Source organism: Stenella coeruleoalba (assembly GCF_951394435.1).
Source record: "Stenella coeruleoalba genome assembly, chromosome: 3".
NCBI lineage: Eukaryota > Metazoa > Chordata > Mammalia > Artiodactyla > Delphinidae > Stenella > Stenella coeruleoalba.
In genome coordinates this window covers 68,678,241-68,681,936 of record NC_137148.1, presented here as the reverse complement: position 1 = coordinate 68,681,936, position 3,696 = coordinate 68,678,241, and positions in this window count along the sequence as shown.

Here is a 3,696-nt window from a genome sequence, read left to right as displayed (position 1 = left end):
CTTACATGTCATATTTTAGATTATAATGTTTTTTATTTAGGTATTTGAAGTTAACATCTTCAATAATAATCTTTAAACAATGCAACAGTTTCAATTTTTCTATGTTGGTTAGAAAGGTATGTTCAACTTGAAAATATAAGAAAACATGATATATTTTAATTAAGTTTTAATAAAATTATTGTTTCTGGCAATATTAAATCATTTTTATCTCTTTCAAACATATTACTGTGCAAATATAACTTTAAAGAGAAATGTAAGGCATCCATGTTGAAACTTTATAATTTTAGCTTGTTTTTGTACTAATGATTCTATTTGTGAATGCAGTACCTAATGTTAGATATGATAGTCTAAGGGTATGTGATTTTATTAATAAGCCAGTTAAGATTGTAAGTAATGTAAGGAAAATTTGGATATGCTGGAGAAAACAAATATAGAAAATTTATAATCATTTTCCCCAGAAAATGCTACCTCATATTTTTAAGAATATGTAGTATATTACATTTTGGTTATAGTGTACAAAATGATTTTAAGGGAATAATGGAATAATATTAAAAGTAAAAAAGTAACCAAAGTGGAATATAGGATTTAGGTCAAATCTTTTCCTTTTGAAATATGCAGATAACTGAAAAAACAAACAGATTTTAGCACAAGCCTTAATACTCCATTTCACTTCACTTTGGTGCCTGTAGGAATAAGCATATTATGAATTTTTAATAAAAAATTTTAAAAAACAACAAAAATTAAATCTAAAAATTTATTTTGAAAGCAGAAGTTCTCTTAAGTTCTCTCTTATTGGTTCTCTTAAGGAGAACCAATAAGCAACAGTTAACTTTTCTTCAATAGGATACAATATTTTAGATGTCTATTAATAACTAGCTAATTTTAAGATGGAAGTACATAGACAGTTTCCAGTGTTATCTAAAATTTAACAGTGCATAGATTTTCTTTGAATAACAATTGGCCTATAAGAGACCAAAGCTACAGTTTCTAAGTTCATCAATTTTCAGTTGATACGAAAAAAAGGATAATGTTGATTAAACTTGTTTGCTCCTTTTCAAATTTTATTGGTAAAAAACTGTAATGTGGTTTTAAAAATAAGATGGGCTGGGGCTTCCCTGGTGGCGCAGTGGTTGAGAGTCCGCCTGCTGATGAAGGGGATACGGGTTTGTGCCCCGGTCCGGGAAGATCCCACATGCCGTGGAGCGGCTGAGCCCCTGAGCCATGGCTGCTGAGCCTGCGCGTCCGGAGCCTGTGCTCCGCAACGGGAGAGTCCACAACAGTGAGAGGCCCGTGTACCACAAAAAAATAAAATAAAATAAAAAAATAAGATGGGCTAACAAGTGCTTCACTACTGACACAAAAAAGAATAGAGTATGAAATTTTATTAATCTTATTCAGCCTAATATTTTGTTTATTTAAAACAAACATCTATTTCCTTAAGTATGCGGTAGCTTTTTTTTTAAAGGAAGAAATGGATTAAGTAATTAAAATATGAAGGGACTGAAGAAAAATCTCCCAAATTATATAACCTTAAAAAGTTAATCCCATTATATTATTAAATGAGCGCTCGTTTTAGGCAGCACAGTGAGAACTGAGAGGTAATTGCTGAACTTCTTTTGAGCTTACTCTTATGCAACCAGAGGGTAGAAGAGAATGTTTTGGAAGATGTTCAACATTTAATTATCTCGATTCTTAGTTTTCCTAATGATTGTCAATACTTTCAACCAATTGAATTCACATACTTATATTGTGTAGTACAAAGAATATGTCAGAACTAATAAAAAATGTAAATGAAAAAAGGAAAGTGGCTAATATTCCTTAGCTTTCTCTTTCTCTTTACCAGCACATTTAAAAAATGCCCAGTTTGCTATGTCTGTGAATATTCTTGCCTATATATGCATAAATGGGACAAGAAATCATAAAGAATGATGGATTTTTTATTGGATTTTAATTACAACTGTGTGTAAGTTTGAACTATAAAATAATTTAAAGAGATTAAGCAGAAAATTAACCATAGTAAAAAAGCAGAATTGTTGTATTAGGAACATGTTCTACCTGCTAGCAATGCAGATTTCAGTTTTTCTTGTTGATCATTAAATTCTATTTTCTAAGGATAAAAGAGATATAGATGCAGACATACAAGCTACAGCCAAAAAACTTTCAAGCTTGTGAAACCACTGGTCTTCCCAGTCCAGTAGTCTGTCTCTGATAGTGGCACCCTATCACCTTGGGGGTGCACATGGATATGGTTCTTAAAGGTCAGAATCTGCATGGATTTCATCAGTGAAACTTTATTCCAGAGTATATCTAACTTCTATCAGCATAATGAAATGGTCATTTACACCACTAAGTTTGAGGTGGTTTTTAATGCGTCAATCTATAACTGAAACAGAATGAGGTGCTGCCATTGATTTTGGGATCAGGCAGTGGGCTTGTGTCTCAGTTGTTACATGGCATTCTGTGTGTCTTATGCCCAAATGTCCTTCATATTAGACCCATCCTAATATCCTCATCTTAACTTGATTATATCTGCAAAGACCTTATTTCCAAATAAGGTCATATTCACAGGTGTTCTGACTTCAACATATCTTTTTGGGAGGCACAATTTAACCCATAACAGTGGAGCACCAGAAAAGCTGAGGGAATCTGGCCAGGGCACCAACACCAAAGACTGCAAGATCTTTCTAAGTTCCTAGTGCATTTGGTCTTTAGATACACTGAATTATTGGCTTACCAAAAATTTTCAGGTTGCAATTTTCATATGTTTCAATATTCTTCTTGCCTAGGCTATGTGCCTTTTCCCTTCTGCTTGGTGAAAGACTCCTCATCTTTAGGATGTACTACTATATCCTGAGGGCAGCCTTCCCTGGCCCTCCCAGTTTCTCTATACCAAGTCACTCACTCCATTCCAGATGAGCTTGCTTATTAATTCATTCAAATTATTTTAATGCATATTATGTGGCACAATGATAGATACTAGATATATTACTTGGTTACTAGGAATACAGACCTTAGCTCCAAGTTAGGTTACGGACTAGTAGAGGACACTAAAGATAATTATAACAAAGTTCAATAAATGATAAAGTGGTCATAGCGTGCTGTGGGCACTTAGGGGAAGAACACCAAGCCCAGGCAATGGCAGAGATGCAAGGGATGACATGAGTCAGGAAATTTTGATACAACGAAGATTAACATCTTAAATGCAAAAAGTCCTTTAATGAAGCACCTATTTTTGACTCTAAAAATGTTCTCTACTACATACTTACCTGTTTAGTCAATCGATTCATTGAATCATTCATTCATTAAATTTGACAGTTATTTCTAGATTGAGGCACTGAGTTAAGTTCTGTCAGACATATGTCTGAGCTGTTTTAAAACAAACACTAAGTATAGGTAATGGAATAAAATATACTTACCTTCTTTAAAGTTAATGGAGCAACTTATTTTGAACTGTTGATCAAGCTGTATTTATCTATAATTTATTAGCTTCCTAGAAGAAATTTTGTCAATCTGTAATTTGTATATCTCAAAGCAGTCCTTAAATATTCTAAAGGTAATTTTCCTAAACAGACATTTCAGAATGCTTGAAATTAGAGTTACAAGTTATGATTGTCTGCAATAGTAATTTTCTTGTCTTAATGGAAATAAGCTGCTTATTATTTTTAAAAAAAGCATGTCAACCATTATTCCTGTTTA